The 20,505-nt window shown below is 37.8% G+C and overlaps 1 protein-coding gene across 3 annotated transcripts in view; it reads left to right on the top strand.

The window, feature by feature from the left end:
* Positions 1–5,727: 5,727 nt before the first annotated feature.
* The window catches only part of LOC113524760 (hyccin 2), a 70,689-nt gene continuing 55,911 nt past the window's right edge, over positions 5,728–20,505 (top strand). The window contains exon 1 of one of the 3 annotated variants that reach the window (XM_053234466.1): positions 5,728–6,251. The gene's annotated coding sequence lies outside the window, so the exon portion shown is untranslated. The remainder of the gene's footprint in view (positions 6,252–20,505) is intronic. The other 2 variants (XM_053234465.1, XM_026911129.3) reach the window with 2 other exon arrangements.

Below are 20,505 nucleotides of genomic sequence, written 5' to 3'. Positions count from 1 at the left end.
GCCAAAATTTGCAGCTATCATGACAATGAGAGTATAAATAATATAATTTATATTATATTATTTATATTATTAGAATAACATTACATAAAATTGGACATAAACTGTGTTAATGACCCCAGTGTATGACATCTGACATGACCTGCTTATAACGTGGTTGCCAAATTTAGCTAAATTATTAAACTCTAATTATTAATTCAACAGCATTAATTCATCTTTAATGCATCATTGTTTTCACTACAGTGTTGTGAAGGCACAGCTAAACAGTTTAACCCTTTCATGCATAGTGTCCACACTCCTGAACAGTTCAATTTAAGGCTCAGTATTTATTGCTAGAGACTTCAAAGCACTTCTGTAAGTCGCTCGGGATAAAGACGGCTGCTGGGTAAGGCCCTTTTTTATACTTCAGGAAAATATAAGATGTAAAATCACCTCCAAAACACCTGAGAGCATTATTGTAAATTAAGATAAATTTCTGCAGCTCTCTAGACTATTAGTCGTTCTCAAGCTTTAGTAACTTTATACATTGGATTTAAAAAAAATCAATAATAAAAAAAAATAAAGTAAAAAAAAAAAATTTGTTCCAGACACCACTGAATGCCTTAGATTTTTTAAAAGCTAGGTTTTGTTTGTTTGTTTTTACCTCTTTGTATCATGGAGCAGTCCTATACTGTGTAAATGTTCAGAAATTATATTTTCTAAAATTTTGGCTTTAGTTTTACGTATTTTAGAACTGATTTACGTATTTTAGACTGTTTTTTTTATTATTATTTCTGGCATACTCTTTTTGTTATGATCACAACGAGTTTAATTGGGGGTTAGGGTAGGTAGGAGTGTGTGGGAAGGGAGTGTGTTCAAGGCCAGGATTCAACCTTAGGTCAGTAGAGTGGAAGCCCGATGCTCAGTCAATGCATCATGTTATTTTGTGTAAATGGCTTATGTAGCTTCTGAAGGGCAGTACAAAATGGAAAAAAAAACTTTAAACAAAATAATAATAATTTACACTGATCATCCTGTTCAAAAGTTTATGCCCCACAGCTCTTAATGTTGTGTGTTGCCTTCTTGAGCATCAGTGAATGTTTGCACCTTTTGTAATAGTCGTGTACGAGTCCCTCAAATGTCCTCAGTGTGAAAAGTTGAATCACAAAATCATATAGCCAGTGTATGGAAAGGGGTCAAATATGCAGAAAATGCTGGAAAACCAAATAATATGCAGGACATGGAGGATTTTTCTGAAGAACAGCAGGTAGTTTAACTGCTCAGGACAAACAAGGGACTCATGAGCAGCTATCACAATACATAAAAATGAAGTGTATGTAAACTTTTGAACTGGTTCATTTGTGTAAATTCAGTTATTATTTTGCCTTGTGGACTATATGTACATATCTGGTATGTGAAATAGCTTATTCAGGGCTTATTAATATAAAACAAAATGCAATTTTTATGAGCTCTCTTATTTTTTTAAATGTTAAATTATTAACATTTTGCAGATTCTGCAGGGCATATGTAAACTTATGACCCCAACTATATCTGTTTATATCTGTTTAACTGCATATATATCTGTTTATATCTGTGTATATATTTATATCTGCATATACAGTATTATGCAAAAGTCTTAGGCACCCTTTTTTTTAGTACGAACTTTGTTATAGATTTTTATTTTATGACTTCTACATTATTGATACAGTACAAAAACATTTCAGATTTCCAAACATTAGTTTTCCAGCACAAAATTAAATGTTACAGGAAAAATGTTTGTATGTCAGTAAAGAAAGCAGCAGATTACATAAGAGACACTTTTCAGACAAAAAAACATAATGAAGGCTGCTGGGTTTTGCTGTAAAAATAAGAAGCAAGTGCGACAGTCAAAGTCTCCAGAAGAACTGTGACATAGTATTCCTATAACAGCACACCTGCCATGTTTTACTTCTCAAATAATAGATCAGTGTGATGATACAAAAGCATGTCTTATTACTAGGACACTTTTCATCCATGTAGTTTATCACATGTCCAGTAGATGGCAATACTAAATAACTTGATAAATGCCTAGACTGGCTGGGAATTACTATTTATTTATTTATTTCATATTTTTTTACTAAGATAAATCGAAGTATTGCATTATGTCTGTGGTATGGCACAATAACCATGATTTTCAGGAAATCTTAGATATTAGCACCACTTCAAGAAGAACAGTGTATTAAGCTTCACATCTATGGCTCAGTGATCCAGAAAGCTAATTCGCCCTGTTGATGTACAATTTATTACATTTTGTAGCAAATATACTGTATTTAGACTTTATTTATGATAATTATGAGCATAATACTGGCTGAATACTGACTGACTGAGCACATATGACTGACCCTGAATTAAAAAAAAAAAGAAAAAAAAAAAAGGCAAAACCAACAGTTACCGCATTCATTTCTGTAGTCACTAGCACTTTGCTCTTTGACATTGATGATTTGTTTGTAAAGCATTCACAACTGGTCTGAAATCATGATGTAAATTTGGCCCTTCACTTCCTTTCAAGCCCCATATCAAATCATTTACTAGGAAAAGATGCTGAGTCACTGATTCATGCCTTCATCTTTCAGAATGTGTTGATTAATTTTCTATAACAGCAGCTCCAACAATAGTGCCAATATTAATGCACTCATTCTAATAAATTATTGTGGCTGTTACTAATTCACAGGTGGACAATTCATTTTTTATTTAACAAAGCAGAATGTGTAATCGTTGATATGATGACTTTCTGTAAGGCAACATTTATTTAAAGTTTATGGAAGGAGTCTCCAGTGTCAGAAACTGTCATTAAGTTTTCCGCAACAGAAGAAGTCTTCAGGATAGAGAACTTTCTGCCTTGTGGTTTCTCATTAACATGAAAAGCTGTTTTTTAATTTGTCTTTTAAAGACAAGACAAGAGAGCAAAAATAGAGTCCAGTAAGGGAACTACTGATTATAGCTGCGATAATGTAAGTAATAACAGGAACTAACTCATCTCATGAATGTTCCACAACATTAAATATAACTACAAATGGTTAAAAAGCATATCCTATTGTTTATTAATAAATTTATAATAGTGTACTACAAATTGCTGTGGTATAAGAGGAATAAAACACCTCAAGATGTGTTTTTTAACATTCTGTTTATTGTTTTCTAAGATTTGGTAGAAAGAATCATTTTAAATCAAATACATAACAGATATTAGCCTCTCCTGGCTCAGGTCTTATCTGACTGATCGTTATCAGTTTGTAGATGTAAATGGTGACTTCTCTACGCATACTAAGGTAAAGTTTGGTGTTCTGCAAGGTTCTGTTTTAGGCCAACTGCTCTTTTCTTTATATATGCTACCTCTGGGCAAAAGTATTCGTAAACATGGTATTAGCTTCCACTGTTACACTGGTGACACACAGTTGTATGTTTCAGCAAAGCCAGATGAGAGACAACAGCTTAATAAAGTTGAGGAATGTGTAAAGAAATCAGGATGCTTATAAACTTTCTTTTTCTTAATTCTGACAAGACAGAGGTATTTGTACTAGGACCACATGCAGCTAGAAGTAAGCTTTCTAATTACATAATAACTCTGGATGGCCTTTCTGTTTCATCATGTGCAGCAGTAAACGACCTTGGTGTGATTATTGACTCCGGTTTTTGATTTGAAACTCATGTAGATAATATTACTAGGATAGCCTCCTTTCATCTCAGAAATATTGCTAAGATAAGAAATATAATGTGACTACGTGATGCAGAAAAATTAGTTCATGCTTTTGCTACCACTTGGTTTATTGTAATGCTTTACTCTCTGGATGTTCCAGTAGATGCATAAACAAGCTCCAGTTAGTCCAGAATGCAGCAGCAAGTGTCCTTACTAGAACCAAAAGATATGACCACATCACCCCTATTTTCGCATTGATTATAAAATACTACTATTGACCCATAAAGCACTGAATGGTCTCGTGCCTCAGTACCTGAGCAAACTTTTGGTCTTCTATGATCTGCCACACCTACTTCAATCAAAAGGTGCAGGCTATTTGTTGGTACCTTGAATAGTGAAGGCTACAGCAGGGGGTAGAGATTTCTCTTACAAAACCCCACAGTTATGAAACAGCCTTCTAATTAGTGTTCGGGGCTCAGACACAGTCTCAGTGTTTAAGTCTAAGCTGAAAACATATTTGTTTAGTCAAGCCTTTTGTGAATAGTTTTGTCTTAGGTGAAGGAGCAGGTCTGGAGGGTTCACAGGCATAGAGTGTTGTGGTGAACTGGGATGTTTGGATGCTGTCGCCTCCCACCCATTCTCACGCGTTCACTCAGGTTTGTCGACGATGGAGTGGCTGGCCGCTTTATGTCCCAGGGTGCCCTCATGTCTGTGTTACCTTCTGGCTCTCCCTTTTAGTTATGCTGTCACGGCTAGTCTTGCCGGAGTCCCTGCTTGCACTCTGCATGCAAAGTACATTGCCCTTAACCATTACAGGACAAAAAGCATACCTAACAATCTCTCCTTCTCTCTCTCACTCTTTGTCTCTCTCTGTCTTTCTCTGTCTCTATCGCTCTCTGTCAAGCTACACTTGCTACTCCTGAGGTACCAGTGATCCTGACCCCTTCTGCTCTCCGGACCTGCCTGATCCATCCTGATGCCCTACTTCTGGTTGGAGCTCCCATCGGTTGGAGATCAATCACTGCTGCTGGGGGTGGCCCCACATGGACGGCATGAAGATCATTGGGATTGCTGGAGATGATGCTGCTTGGGGACCATGGAGATGGCTTTGGACTGCGATTCATATGGGCAATTGTACTGTGATGGCTTGGGACTGCGATTGCTGTGGTGGCTTTGGGGCTGCGGTTGCCACGAGCAGTTTTGTAGGTCTCCATCAGTGGACAGTGGATAGGTTCAACAAAACAGACTTCATGTGAAAACTGTGATGAATTTCCTGGTTACACAGTTGCACTTTTGAGCATATAGTATACAGTTATTGAAGGGATTTATTTATAATTGCACTTTCCAGTGTCACCTAGATGAGGATGGGTTTCCCTTTGAGTCCAGTCCCTCTCAAGGTTTCTTCCTCATATCGGTCTAGGGAGTTTTTCCTTGCCACTGTCGCCTCTGGCTTGCTCATTAAGGATAAATTTATATCCTGAATGTATTTATTTCTGTAAAGCTGCTTTGTGACAATGTCTATTGTTAAAAGTGCTATACAAATAAAAATTGAATTGAAAATGAATTGAATATCTTCTCCAATTTCTATTTAACACATATTTACATTTTTATTGTTAGTATTATCAGTCTTTGAGCTGCGTGTGACAAATGCAACCATATTATAGCTATTGATTATTTAGGATGTGCTTTTAAGGGAAAATAATCAACTTTGCTATGTTAAGAGTAAACTCTGCTTTCTGTTGAGACGCATCACACCATCCTGTCGTTGATTATTTTCCTATAACTGCACGCCGCAAAAGGTTTTACTCCTTACATAATCCACAGACTGATACTATACTGAACCAGCAGGTGGAGACAATATGTCATAATAAAAGGAGATTGAGCTTTTATTTTGAAAACACATAGGTAGCTTTGGCTTGCTGTCGTTGCTGTTTTCGCAGGTGCAAGGCTACCTGATGACGCGTTAGGTTTTTGCACCCGCATTGTGATCCATCCCGCCTCCTGCGCTAGGATTGGCTGGCACCATCACGCCTTCCTGGCTAGAACCACATACTGCGAGCTGCTTGTGACCCGCCAATCCGTTGCGAGGAAGCGGAATCGTGTCGGCCAATCGCAGCGCTGGAGGCGGGATTAGTCCGAATGCGGGTCGGAGAGATGAAATGACTGTACTGCAGCTGAGCGGAGGGAAATGTCGGTGAGTGGAGGAGGTTCAGGTAGTGCTGCGTGTCCGTGTGCGTGTTTATGCGTGAGAGAGGAGAAGAGAGGCTCTGAGAGCGCGCTGTGGGGACTGTAGGAGGGTTCAGTGAGCTCCGGTGAGCGGCGTTACAGGAGCAGTGACCGGGATGACAGAGAGCTGGATTCACTGACACTGGAGCAGGAGCACGAGCAAGAGCACGAGCAGGAACAGGAGCACGAGCACAAACAGAAACAGGAGCACGAGCAGAAACAGGAGCACGAGCAGGAGCAGAAGATTTGCATAGCCAAAGCTCTGAGAGCTGACAGTCCGGACCTGAGCTCTGAGCTGGAGCTCACACTGCACCTGGTACAGCTCACACCTTTCTTCTTTTCTCCTTCCTAAAACTCTACAAAGCCGTAATGTCAGGTTTGCTAGCCACACACACACACACACACACACACACACACACACACACACACACACACAGTGATGTTGATGATGTGGCCATAGAAACACTTCATTACAGCTCCATGGTTGTCTGTCGCACACACACACACACACACACATATATGTATATATATATATATTATGGAAGGAGTAATAATTGAGCATTAGTATGCAGATGAAATTTATTCAAATCTCTCAGTACATTCCTTTTTTTATGTACTTATTTTCTATAGGTTATGGGTTATATTTTATGTAAACATGCCAAGAGAACAAACAATTAATTTTTAGTAGTTTATTAATATAATTTGTGTGTATTCATCATTTTTCATTAATCAGTTATTATTCAACTCAATGCATGTGTACATCTCTCCTTTTATACACACACATACATACATACACACACACACACACACACATATACATATATATATATATATATATATATATATATATATATATATATATATATATATATATATATATATATATAGAGAGAGAGAGAGAGAGAGAGAGAATTTTATATATATATTTTACATATATACATACATACATACACACACTTATGAAGAGAAGAGTTGAACATGCTATTTCTATTAAAGCCATTAGTGTATTAGTGTACAATTTTAAATGTACTAAATTCAGTACATTTACATAATTGTTATACATATTTAATGAAGAGTAAACACTAACATACTGTATTTATTAATATAATCATATTAGTATATCAGCATGCAATTTTTTGTATAAAATTAATTTATTCATGTGTTCTAATATATTCTCAAATTCTTTCGTATCTTTTAGATCATATTTAATATTTTCACACATATTATTATTATTATTATTATTATTATTATTACACATTAATATTATAATTTATGAATGTGACTTGATATATTCCTCTTTTAAGAGTAAAGAGTAACATGCTCTTTTTATTAATATATTAATAGTTTTTGTAAGTTAGTGTGCAAATATAAATTAATTAACATGCGTGAGTACTTTTTTTTTTTTTTAAACTTATTTTCTGTAGCTGGCTAATGGGTGGATTGTATGCTCTGTTATTCTTGCCAGAGCAGGCATCACAATATATTAGTTGTAAGGGTACCAAAAATTTTGAAGCTAATGTTGTGTTTGAACTCAAAATGTCATTTTGTTAAATATTATTTTTTAGCATTAGGGTGCCAATAATTCTGAACAGCACTGTGTACAGCTAATGCTGCATGTTTCATATTTCTGTATCTGTTTATTTTCTAGCTACCTACTATTTTATCATATTGAACAGTAAAAGGTCAGGTATTAGCTCACATAAGAAACAGTAACAAAACCAGCTTCTGAGTCATACGAGCTCATAAATGACTTTAAATCTAGATAGTCACCATCGCACAGAGTTTATTACACGCCTGATCCAGTTAATGAGGCAGCGTGTTCATTACTCATTAATGAGATGAGTCGGGTGTGGTGTATTTGCGCTGGTTGTAAACGTCAGGGATGGACATTCCTGACCTACATTATACTGTTTCCAGTGTAATTCAGTATCTGAAGCATCTCTCACAGTTACAGAAATACTGTCATGTGAAGAATGAAACATAACGACATGAGCTCTGAGAGGAAAATAATCAGCAACAGGGTTTTTCCCAAGTCAAAATTGATCTGCGTTGTTTCCTGCCTGAACCATATACTAACCATTGTACCTTTACACAACACACCAAAAATGTTGAATGAAGTTATAGAAGAGATTTGCAGCATTTATGGAAATCTCAGGGTACTAACACTAATGGTTTTCCTATTACAGTTAGTGTTAGAATTTTAAAAACCTCTTAAACCTACTGAAATTAAAACCTACTGAGTACCAGTCTTCTGGATTTTCTAGATTAGTAAATACTTTAGAATGTAGGGTGCGAGTTTTCGATTTCGATTACATCGAGGGCAGAAAGTTTTAAAGAGAAATGAGCTGATCAGTCTGTTTAACAGTGATGTGCATGAAATCACTAAACATTACAGTTCCACTTGGAAATCAGATGCACAGAGATGTTTTGGCTCTGATGTACCATTTAGTGGATCTGACTTTTAGTCCTCCAGATGTAGATAAGATACACAAGTGACTACGTGAACAATGTCGCTCGCATAGTACGCACGTATGCGTGGTGAAAGTGTAGTATATTTGCACCTTTACTCTTGACTGTACCTAAATAAAAGGTGAAGCAATGTTTATGTAGCAACTCATACACTACCAAAATTTCCTATGGTGGAAAAACACTGAGCGGCGGGAGAGATAATGTTCCCACCCTGAAGTTGGTTATTTTCAATAACGTCATGTCCCAAAGTGTTCCTATTATTCCTCTTATACCAAAGCAATTTGTAATTGATTACAACATTCCTGTTATTATTAATTATGCACTATATTGCCAAAAGTCTGTGGACACCTGACCATCACACACATATGTTTGTTGAACATCCCATTCCAAATTTAGTCCCCCTTTGCTGTTCTAATAACCTCCACTAGATTTTGGAGTGTGGCTATGGGGATTTGTCTATTTAGCCACAAGAGCATTAGTGATGTCAGGCCTGGTGCACAGTCAGTCTTCCAGTTCATCAAGTGTTCAGTCGGGTTGAGGTCAGGGTTCTGTGCAGGACACTCGAGTTCTTGTACTCCAACCTTGACAGACCATGTTTTCATGGAGCTCAGTTTGTGCACAGGGGCTGGAACAGGTTTGGGCCTCTTAGTTCCAGTGAAGGGAAATTGCAATGCTACAGCATACATTCTATACAATTATGTGCTTCCAACTTTGTGGCAACAGTTTGGGGAAGAACCACATATGGGTGTGATGATCGAGTCACTATTGGTCATATAGTGTACACCATATTAGAACGTGTGCATTAATATAAACCTGTGATTTGAATACAGCCACTACTGTCAGAGCTGCTGTTGCAGAAATTTAATCAACCCTCTGACCAATCAGATCGAATTCAACAGCGCTGTGGCATAAAAGTAGAATAAATTATACATTTTTGAAAGCTCTGTTTATAGTAGTTAGCTTCATTCACTCTCCTTTCATTCAGTGTAGACTGTAGCCAGCGTGTTTGCTTTGTGAGCAGCTATTTTAGTCCAATTACTATGAGACTGGAGTAATCTGTGCTGTACGTGTGTGGGTTAAATCGCTGATTCATGCCGTTGCACTATCTAATGTAAAGTAGTCCTAATCCATGTCATTTTGTAATTTATTGACAATGTAACTCTCCTCTGGCTCTCTCTCTCTCCTGGTGCACATTTCTACTGATTAAGTACACAATAAATGAATTGCGTGTTTAGATACTTGTCAGGATTACATTTTAAACCTTTGTGGATTTGAGCCCAAAAATTGCTGTGATCTGTTGTCTCTTTTTAAGTTTGTTCCCCAAATGAGTTGGCTGAATATTGACCTGTCACATGACCTGCCTTTTTAGGAAGAAACGCAACAGTGAATAGGAAGTTTAAAATTCCTGTTGATTCCTGATTTTACTGAAGCTGAGGATATCCTATTTCTCAGTGTCTTTTATTGTAGTAGTTTGTTAGACCGAACCTGACAGAAGTTTTCTCCTTTTTTGGAAACATGCTTCAGAAAGGTTTCCCATAGAGAAAGGTTTACACATTCAATTGATTTTAACCAGTGGAAATATAATTCTCAGTCGTTAAATCTCCCACGTTATTATCTCATGACTCATTGACCTTAGTCCTTTAGTCCAAGCAGGCTCACTTGCATAATAGTACTCACATGGTACTCCCTTCTGCATTGGTACAAAACTCTTCGAAAGCATGTGGTGGTTTAATATTTAATGCTGAACATTTAGGTAAGAAGTGAGGGGTGAAGACAGGAGTCAGACATTCCCACCTTCCACCCCACACAGTCTCAGTGCAGTGTAATTTCAGAGGTAACCTCATGTTTCTATCCTTGCCACCACAAGGTGTTTTCTCATGCATGGTTAAGAAAATGCAAGCCGTTTATATGCAGGTCACATACTAGTGAAAGTCATGTTGCATCTAAGGTGGTCCTGCTTGACTCAACGGTGCTTTCATCTTCCTGTAGTCACCTACCGAGATCCTGGTTATTCTTAGAAACATTCATATTTATGGCTCCTGGACCTTGGCTGCAGCAAATCCCTGCAGTACCATCTGTAGCTCTAGCCTGTCAAACACCTCATGCTCACGAGGATCTGTCCTGTGTTTTGGATGTCTAGAAGGAAACAGTTGATAGAGCACATAATCTTATCATTTGTTTCATAATATTGTATGACTCCACCAAAATTTGCTTCAAATCTCTAATATTTGTCTTAGCTCATTTGAGTGTGCTCATCAGGTGAGTTGGCGAAATGTTGACTCCTCAAATGGCTGGCCTTTTAGGAAGCTTGACTCAATTGTGCCATCTTCCTGTTGATGACAACCGAGGTCCTGTTTATTCTTAGTAAAATTCAGATTTATGGCTCCAGGACCTTTGTTGCTACAAATCCCCACAGTATCGTCTGTACATCTACTCTGGGAACACCCTGCTCTTACCGGGATATGAAAGTGGAAACACTTGTTTTGACTTACCATATGAGAAGTAAAATGCCTCAAGTTACAACCAGATTGTTTATTTTTCCATATACATCAGCTGGTGCTGTCGCTGATATGAACCCTGTGGGGTTGGGAAGGTGTTTACGTTTTACCTCGTTGGACATTTGGTAATCGGTAGCTGGTCAGCTCAAATAGTTAGTATATGGTACTAATACACCAATATTGTCAGGTCAGTGGCTTTGGGCCAGTGGTTGCTCCATGGTTCAAGTTCTGTACTAGTGACCAGAATGTTCCAAGCTCAAATATCTTACCAAAGAGCCAGTGTTGGCTTCTGGAGCAAGAACCTTAACCATCAGCTCCTTAGTTATGTGCCTAGATTGTATTCCATCTCTTCCAAATAAGTAAATGGAATCGAATAGAAGCCATCATGAAAATGGTCAATATTTTGCAATGCTCCCAGGACCAGAGCCCCATTTCCCTCCCTCCTTGCACCATCTTTCCTGTGCCCACTGGGACATTCATGGCAGTAGGCTTGCTGCTGTAATTAGCCTCTTGATGGATTAGCTAGGCTGACTGGCCTCACTGTTTTTCTGGCTAGTTTCTCAGTAAGCAATGGGATCATTTAGTGCTGCAAAGACCCCAAAAACTGGGGATAATTATTTTATTAAAGCTCTGGAAAAACTGTAAACAATTATTATTATTTTTTTTTTTTAAATAAAAACAGAGGTAGAAATGCATGATGTGTGAATTCTGGCCATGGCAGTTCCTCAACCTCAGCTATATCACTCCAGTTCATAATAGAGATGTACATTTTTTTTTTTTTTTTTTTTTTTTTAAATAACTTGCTTGCACAGTTATTAATTTTGCTTGTAAATGCCTGTGCTATTTTCTATAGAATTTAGCTGGTTCTACTTCTCAAAGCATAAAAAAGTAGTAGTGTAATTCTGACCAGGAAGTTGCTAAGGGTGAATGAATGAATGTTGTACGTTCGTGTTAATCAGTGTGGTCTTTGTTTGTCTCGCAAGCTTCATATATGACTGCTTGCTTGCCCTGCCTCTAGTGTCAACCAGATTGCCTTGTGAACCTTTCTGGCAAGCTTTCTAAAAAAATCTGTTTGTGAATTTGTATTTCTTTTTGTTTCAAACACATTATCTGTTCATTTATATTCGGTTACATCTAGAATATGGAATATATGGAGGCTTGTTAAATGTAAAATATTAGTCAGTAATGGGATCAGTAGCACTGCGAAGGCCCTGGAATTGCCCCTAGGTGTGAATGGTGTCCTGTGATAGACTGGTGTCCCATCCTGAGTGTATTCTTGCCCCATGCCTAGTGTTTCCCAGGATAGGCTTTGGATTCACCACAAACCTGACCAGGAGTAAGGCAATGTAAATTGTGGCTTTCTATTTAAATGTTTTGCTGCTGACCTCTGTATGCTCTGATGTTACTCTGGTGATTTACTATTCAGCTTGTTAACATTTTATATATTGAGTATATGAAGACCTTAAGTGGTTAGGTTAAATGTAAAATGTCTGAATTAGAGTTTTTGGTAGAAGTACATGTCCATGCTATCTGTAGTGTTTGCACTTGAAAGATTTCTTTTAGTACCCAGGACCAAATGCCATCTGTTTTGGTCCTTCCCAATTGATTATAAACTGATTATACTTCAGCTCTGTTTATTCTCGAATCAGAAGGCGTGGATTAATTTTCTATAACTGCACAGCTTTGAGAGTAGTTCTGGCTGTAACATAAAGGCCTGGTTTATATTAATGCGCTTATTCTAATCATTTCTTTTTTTTAATTTATCGTTCGTGTAGCAATAGCTTGCAGGACTTGGTGGAGGCTCCACCTAATCTAAGGCTAATAAAAATGGATTTAAAAAGTCTAATGATTGATATGATAAAGCTTCCTGGCAGGAGATGTTTTTTGTCAGGAGATGTTTTTATAATATTTATGGAACAAGTCTCAGGTGTCAGTGCTTTGTAACATCAGTAGGTTTTCCACCACAGGAAAGTCTTCAGAATGGAGGAGTTTGCGCTTTCCAGTTTCTCAGTAACATGACACTTTGGGCCCTTGAATCAGAAGGATTATTTTCCTATAATATCGTGGCCCATCGTATGGTATTCCTCACATAAATAAATAATACGTTTAGTCAATTTTGTCAGATTAATATTAAAAATAGCCGATTTGCCAGGAATTTTTAACCCCAGACCAGTCTAGCTTGGTTTCTGTAGTTGTTATTGTTCCAGTTGTGAGTAACCATCTGAAATTAAACCACATGATGGATTCAGACCAGTTTTCATGACCTACCTTCACAGAACTTCACTGATAGACACTGAGGATTTGATTAAATCCAATGCATACAGTGTGTACAGAGAATAATTTTTTCTGTCATGCCTCACAACTCCTGAGTAATGAACCTCATTATAATGATCCAGGTAAATACTTAACTGTGTCAGCGGTTTACTGATTTATAGCCTTCCTGACCTGATTGCACTGCAACCAATCCAGATGTGCGTGCAAGCATACAGTTGTCTTATGACTTTCTGGCTTCTAAGCTTAAATATCCCCTGATTAGTGGTAGAAAAAATGGAAGTGATCATGGACATGGAAAAATAAACTGGTGAATACACATAGTCATATGCTTTTGTTCTTCCTGCCACCTTCCCCTTTTAAGACTGAGCTCAGCAATATGCAAGGAAATCTACTCGCTGTTTCTGTTTCTACACACTCACATACTCTGAGAGCACTTCATGTCATTGACTGCAAGTTGATCAAGTGCACCCAGAGGGTCTAAGTGATGAGACTGAACAAACAAGGAACGACAACAGTGACAGGAAAAAAGCAGAAGGGGATAATGATAGTGGCATTGCTATACAGGCATCCCTTTTCTCTTTCAATTTCACAGATATAAAAAGATATAAAAAAGACGTATCAGACCGTAACGCACATGCTTTTCATCCATTTTGTTCCCCCACAATCTTTCTGTATTGCTTTAATATGTTCTGTTACAGTCAGTACTTCTGAACTTGTATCTGTTTTATTTGCTTCAATCTTAAGGTGCTTTCACAACTGCGAGTCCCTTTGCTGAGCCTGAGTCAGAGCGAAACCAAAAGTATAACTTTCGTTTGGTATTTGCTTTCAGTTGGTTTCACACTGCACAAATAAATGAACCAAAAGCACAAACAAATTTTGCCTAAGGATTGTGTGGGACTGAATCGGTACTCATTAACCACTTTCATTCAGAAGTGCAGCAACAGAAGAAGGTAAACAAATCTTTGCCAAATGCATGTAGAAATCACAAAAATCACCTGAACATGGAGCTAGCTGTAAATAATTGATTAGATATTTGTAGAAAGAACTACTTTAAAACATTTTGTGAATCATATCCAGCGATTATTTTCTCCTTTTGTTCCTTGGTCCAGACATCAAGAGCACTTCTATATCTACATTAAAAAAAAAATTTAAAAAAAGCCAAACGCAGCCCATAATACACAGGATTTTTTTTCCCGTCTTGCAATTGCTTTGTTCTTACCTGCCCAGGGAAACTGCATCAGGGTTCAATTCACCTCTCTAAACGCTGTAATCCTTTTGGGGAAACCTTTTCTTGTTGGTAAACTGCAGAAGTTGTTGTGATAGAAATTAGATTGCAAGCAGACATGCCAAATTAACAGACAAACCATTGATCCAAAGTCTCACTTGAAGGTAATTTTAAGATAAACCCATGTCGTATTTGCTGAAGTAGTAATTTCTTTGTGGTGTACAGGTTTCTGAAGTCCCTTCATATCGAAAAAGGGTTGCATGTGTTTTGTCTTCAACATCAAGAGGATGTTTCAAAAGGAAGGAAACTTCTCTAAGGATCACTAAGTTAGAGAAACTGCTTTTCACCAAATTTATTATGCAGAACAGTTCTTTCTGTATCATGCTGTCTTAGGGGGAGAAAAGGTTCCTCAAAGATTCTTTGTATGGATAATGGTTCCAGCTGTGTGCTATGACTGATCCTCTGGAATAACAGTAGGCCTTCGTCAACTCAGCGACATGTTTAGGATGTGCTATAGTCTTTGATAAGTTCAGCAATTTATGCTCGAGCTAAACCATTGAGAGCTTTAAATGTCTTGACTTTGTAGTCATAAGTGTTTCGAATGGGTTATACTGCTTAATGAGATCAGAAAGATGCCCTGACCTTAATCATTCACAGATTCAAATGTCATAAGCAGGACTTTGTAGTTATTGTGGAACCTAGTAGTGATGAGTTTTTGTGACTGAAGGAATGGAGATGCTTGTAAGCTGGCCTCGGCTGGACGCTTTATTCAGAGGCGATGCCGTATTGTAGGGGTGTAACAATACACTACAGACATGATTCGTTTCATTTTGATTCACAATACTTCGATTTAATTCGATTCTCAGAAAATTTGAACAAAATTTGACTAAAGAAAAATAACTGAGAACACTCATTATTTCTGTATAATGAACAATGCAAAACAGTGTGCATTTTTGTCTGTATAAAACTAAATAAATCCAAATGTACTACAGGTTCACCATATCTTAAAAATAAACAAATAAATTTATAAATCCTCCCAAAATTTTGATTAAGTAAACAAAGTGTCTGACCTGGGAACTTTGAAAATGATTGATTAAAACATAAAGAGCTCTGTAGCAGAAATAAAGCTCCAAAGTCGGCTAAAATGCCCCATTTCTGCAGCCTCTTTCGCGAGCAATATAGATCACAGAGGCAAAGAGATGGTGTTGTTTGAAAGCTGCTGAAGAACTCCTTTTAATTACTATAACCTGGTCGTTTTACTATATAAAGTATAATGCGTGTTGGTCTTTGCAATCCAGAGCCATCAGTCACATAACAAGTGTACATGATTTCACAGGCTCTCCATGAAAGAACATGATCACATGACCAGAGAGCTTTCTATATATTTTAACTTTGTGGCTTGTACAGATTGATACAATCTGGTGTCTGGTGTTTGAACAATGCGATTGCATTACATGCATAATTAATAGGTGATATCACACATTTCCATGATGCACATCATCACATTTTTGCATCACAATGCATCGTGTCATGATATATTGTTACACCCCTACTGTATTGTACTGATATTTGATTAGGACTGTTTTCTGAGTCATTTTGTGCTTTGCATGGACTTTGCTCTTGTTTGACTATGGCAGAGCTCTACTGTGTGGGGAGTTTTCTATGTTAAACGTTAACCCAGCTGTCTACAGTACTGTCCGACATTGTTCACTCATAAGCCAAATGCTTATCTTCAGGCTTAAGATGAGTGTTAAATATTTCCCAAGACACAAGAAATCATCAGTGTGGTTATTGTGCAGCAGGAAACATGACATAACCAAGCAGATTTCCTCATCGTAGCTGATGACTTTCAGTTCTCATGGTGCTGTATAGGGACTGAGAAGGAAACCCAAGACTAACGAATCACTAGCCCTTACTGAATCCAGTGGTTTATTCCAGCAGTGCAGTTAAGCGCTGAGAACCTGCCCTGGGCGTCTGTTAGATTGCATTGACTACAGCAGCTGTTTGCAACCAGCACACTAGCACTGTTTCTTTTTTTAGCAGACAAAGTCTGTTTCTACAAACTCTGCATTCATGCAAGTGCTTGGAGCTGCACAGAGAGGAACTGAATGTTGTGCAAAAAGATATATTTTAGCACACCTCAAGCTATGGTCTTCACTATGGCCCATGTTATATCCATAACTTGCTTGTTTCCATAACTTTGTCTTGTTTCAGGACTGTATCTTGGACTCTAGCTGTTATAATAAAACCTCATGCAAAATTCAAAATCTATAAAACCACTAGCATTCTCAGGTAGTTTATAGAACTTTGCTTATTAGTTGATTTACTTGCTTTTTTAATTTAGTTATTTTATTCATTTATCTACTTTTTGTCTTTGGTTTTTTGAGAGCTGAATATACCAGACAAGGCCAGAAGAAATTCAGATTATATAACTAGATCATATGTATTCAGTCTTTCTTATGCTAAGACAGAGCAGCTTCAAAACAATATTCTGATTGTATCCACCTTCACTCATGCTAATGCTAATTGGGAGCTTCTGATCTTTGTGCCAGACCTGGCCTTGATCCATGAGCACCTTACTTAAGACTGTGGATGTTCCTTTTGTTCAATGACCACAACAGGACAGCTGAAGATTGGAAAAAGACCAGATAATATTTTTCCAATCTTCAACAGTCCAGTTTTGGTGAGACTTCCGATTTTTGTTCTTGGCTTACTGGAGTGGAAACCGATGTGGTCTTCTGCTATTGTTGTCCATCCACCTCAATTTTTGACATGTTGTCCATTCTGACATGCTTTTCTGCTCACCATGGTTGTAAAGAGCGGTTATGTAAGTTAATGTAGACTTCTTGTTGGCTCGAACCAATTTCCTCTGACCTCTTACTCATTAACTAGGTGTTTCTGCCCACAGAACTGCTGGTCATTGGATGTTTTTTGTTTTTTGCACCATTCTGCATAACCTCTAGAGATAGTACTTGTTTTCTTCTCTGACTAATCCCCTCTTTACCCTGTCACTAACTTTTAGTGGACAGTCACGGTTTTGCCATATTCTTTCGATTTATTATTATTTTTTTTTCCATTTAATGGTATGCCGCAGGATTTGGGATCATTCAGTTTGGGATATTTTTGTATAACCTTACTCAAGGCCCTTTTACGTGTAACTATTCCTCTTACTCCTGCTATTTTGTTTATTTACCCTGCTATAGTGTATCAGTTTGATATTGTTTTCACATTAGATTCCCACAAGACGGTTTAGTGTCTCCTGATCCAGGCGCTAGGTTGGAAGGCTGTAGCTAGTAATAATGTAATTGAGGAAAAGCTTTTTTATCCAGTGTAAATCTCAGGATCTGAGGTTTCTGAACTTGCTTCGGCAGACATTTGTTTGTGTTCAGCATTTTTTTTCTCTGCCTTTCTCAGAGTTCTCTATCCGCTCAGAGCGAGTGTGTTTTACGAGCTGACTGTCTCGTGATGCTTCTGCGGTTCAAGGTGTTCCATTGTTAGCGGAGGTTTGGAAGTTTGTGGGGTTCAGCACTTCCTGTTCTGGTTTTCTGCAGAGGAAGGAGAAAGACGCACAGAGTCAGCAGCTCTCTCTCTCTCTCTCTCTCTCTCTCTCTATACCGTCTTATTGGTGCATCCTGCCAACGGCGTAAAACGATTGGCTGTCTTTGGATGTAAATGAAAATGCTGAGATGTGACGTTTTTAATGTTGTGTATAGTATTGTGCCTATCGTTCATAGCTCTTATCTATTTTTCTCTTACCCTTTTAGAGCAGGTAGATATATCACTCTTTCATGCAGACCTTGAATGATTTAAAATGTCTTCCAGTATGTGCTGTTACAGGAGGGGTGGTGTGATACGGTCTCACGTGAAGCAGAGTGCTGTTACCACCCTGAAGTGTAACGTTTTCATATAACTGCCTGATCTGAAGTGTTTTATTCCGCTTACACCACAGCGATTGCAATGATTAATGTATTAATAAACATCACCTCGCACTTTTTAACGATTTATAATTAGATTTAATGTTGTGGAACACCTGAGAGACAAGTTCGATCATATTATCACCTAAGGTATAGTAACGATAAACAATATTCAAAAATAACGCACACCTTCTGACCAATCAGAAGATTTGAGAATTGCGATTTCGGCCATGCTGTGGTGTTGGTGTTGTCTCCATGTCATCCAGTCATTTCATATTTCACATTTCACACCAAGCTTGACTGCTAATCTGACGTAATGTTGCATTAGCTCCTTAAAGTTAAACTTGGCCCCAAAGTGATAACATGGCTGACAGTTGCAATCAGATTCGAAGCCATTAAAAGATCACTGGTATCTTTTTTTTGTATTATACACCGTGTTAAGTCAGCCTCGTGTTCCTGGTGATGCTGCGATTTATTGGTTTATTTAAAGCAGTAATGTGCACAGGTGGTGTGTGTCTGATGGAGAAGGTAGCTTGAGAGAAAGAAGAAGCCAAATTTAGCCGTGATCTTCCCCTGCTTCATTACTCCAGGTCCAGAGATGATAACAGCGCTGTCACTGGGGACTGTAACAGAATAATCCTGAAGTAATATGTGTGTGTGTGTGTGTGTGTGTGTGTGGGTGTGTGTGGGTGTGTGTGGGTGTGTGTGGGTGTGGGTGGGTGGGTGGGTGTGTGTGGGGGGGTGCCTTTGTGCTGCTTTACACACTATGGTAATGTACAGATCCTGTTCCTTGTTGTGTCTGTGAACAAAAATGGAGCTGTGGTATTGAGTTACAGCAGAGGGAACTGAGGAAGGAGAGCATTTCTCTCTTAGATGATGTATCTGATTGGATCAGTGATCTGTCAGCCACTGTGCAGGAGGCTTATGCTCATACAGGAATGCCTGAAGACAGGCTTTTGCAGGGATTTATTACATTTTTTAAAATAATTTTTTAACATATGACCAAGGAAAAAAGCTTTTGTCATAGCAATTTTGCAAAAATTAAATGTGTCTTTTTGTACAGAGTGTGTTGTTTGTAGTATAGAATTTGTAGCTCAGTTGATATGGACAAACAGAAAGGTGTAAGTTTATAATCCAGGAATGTTTTTTCCCTTAAATGCATCTGCCAAGTTCATAAATGTAGGCCTAAATGGATGCCAGTTGGCTGCTTAATTCAACCTGCTGCTTATATTTGCTGTAAGTAAACACATATGTAATGAAATAGACTTCTACCACAGTGCTGTTAAATTCTTCATTCAGATTGGTCAGAAAGTGTTGATTAATTTTCTGTAACAGCTGCTCTGAGAGTAGTTTCACCTCAAGGCAAATCACAGGTTTATATTAATACCCTTGTTCTAATACGTTATCACTTCTGTAGTAACAACATACATGGGGAGTTGTATAGAAGGCACGCTACATAAACATTTACAAACGTATCTAATTGTTTATATGGTGAAGTTTTCTCTAAGGAGATGTTTGTTTAACATGTTGGAAGGAGTCTCCAGTGTCAGCGCTTCGTAACAATCAGAGGTAAAGCTGAAAGTCACTAAGTTTAATGCCATGAGAAAGTCATCAGGCTAGAAGGCTTCGCAGTTTCTCCGGAACATGACAAGCTGCGTTTGTTTGTCTTATTAACTGTAAGAGAGAGGGAAAGAAAGAGAGGCTGGTGAGGGAACGACTGTTATCTTATAGCTGTTAGAATGTAAATGGAACTAACTTCTTTCCTGGACATTTTACAACATTAAACTTAACTCAATTTAAACAGAAAAAAGTACTATATGCAGTTCTGTAATAAATAAGTGATTGTAATCATAGGCAAATTGCTGTGATATAAGAGGAATAAAACACTTCGAGACATTGTTACTGGAAAATAATCAACTTCAGGGTGGTGACGGTAACTCCACTTAGCATCAGACTGCCTCACCACTGTGTTGTTGATTATTTTGTTTTCTCATAACGCCGCGTCCCCAAGTGTATTATTCCTTACGGGTAAACGACTCATCAACAGTTGCGCTATCAGAATAAATGTCAGAGTTTAAATTCAGTTTGAATTCTCATTGTATTTCCTGGGATTAATCATAATTTTATTGCGATGTGATTTTCTACAATGAGCAACATCACGAAACACTGCAATTACAGAACAGCTTAAAAGTTGGGAATAATAACACCACTGAAATTGCTTTGCTTTGCAGCTTCACCATCTTCTTAAGA

The sequence above is a fragment of the Pangasianodon hypophthalmus genome, chromosome 5, assembly GCF_027358585.1.
Source record: "Pangasianodon hypophthalmus isolate fPanHyp1 chromosome 5, fPanHyp1.pri, whole genome shotgun sequence".
Classification (NCBI taxonomy): domain Eukaryota; kingdom Metazoa; phylum Chordata; class Actinopteri; order Siluriformes; family Pangasiidae; genus Pangasianodon; species Pangasianodon hypophthalmus.
This window is presented reverse-complemented; position numbering and strand designations above follow the sequence as displayed.